Source organism: Penaeus vannamei, unplaced genomic scaffold (assembly GCF_042767895.1).
Source record: "Penaeus vannamei isolate JL-2024 unplaced genomic scaffold, ASM4276789v1 unanchor4196, whole genome shotgun sequence".
In the NCBI taxonomy this organism is placed as follows: Eukaryota; Metazoa; Arthropoda; class Malacostraca; order Decapoda; family Penaeidae; genus Penaeus; species Penaeus vannamei.
Window position 1 is genome coordinate 10,001 of NW_027217176.1, and position 703 is coordinate 10,703.

Genomic DNA, 703 nt, shown 5'->3' on the forward strand with positions numbered 1-703 from the left:
TGACCCAAAGCGAGGTCGTTCAAAGGCAAGTAGTAAGACCTTAAAGAGCAGCATACATTCACAACCTTCCCATGCATTGCTATTAAAGGATTGACGTTACGCTGCACTGTATTTGTTAAAAAAAGTGGTATCTGGCAGCTCATTCCAATTTTCCTTTTAATATTTACTAAAAGCGCCAATCCACAAACATCAACACTCCTAAGCAAACACTCTTATACATTTATATGAACAATCTATAACAAATTCTTGATGTGTTGTCTCCTACCCACTAGTTATCATGTTTCTAAACTGGATACAGATTACTTAAAAAAGAGAAACCTGCCAACGTTTTTCAAAAGCTTCCTTCACTGGCAAAGTAAGATATTCTTCCGGTTTCATCTATGCATTCGGATGATTGTTGTGTCTTTCAGTCTGGTTGGGTGAAGGCATAACTTTGTATTTTCTTTTTAAGAATATGTATGGAATATAACATTTACATGAAGATACTTTTTTTTTTTTGACGGGGTTGCACAGAAACAGATACATAACTATTCTAGTATCATTGGATTCAAACAGATATCACTTTTTGTGCAGAAAAGATTAATCTCATTTATTAACTAGCGTATTTTCCTATGATATATAAATAATATAATATATTTCCTATAATATACATATAAATATAACATATATATATAATATAATATATTAAAATAAATGTGAATAT

General features: G+C 30.9%; 1 protein-coding gene across 2 annotated transcripts in view; it reads right to left on the minus strand.

Annotated features, from left to right (window-relative positions):
* Positions 1-453, minus strand: part of LOC113819844 (uncharacterized) — a 2,963-nt gene extending 2,510 nt beyond the window's left edge. The window contains exon 1 of one of the 2 annotated variants that reach the window (XM_070120277.1): positions 1-453. This exon is cut by the window's left edge and continues 264 nt beyond it. The gene's annotated coding sequence lies outside the window, so the exon portion shown is untranslated. The other variant, XM_070120276.1, reaches the window with a different exon arrangement.
* Between the last annotated feature and the right edge of the window lie 250 nt (positions 454-703).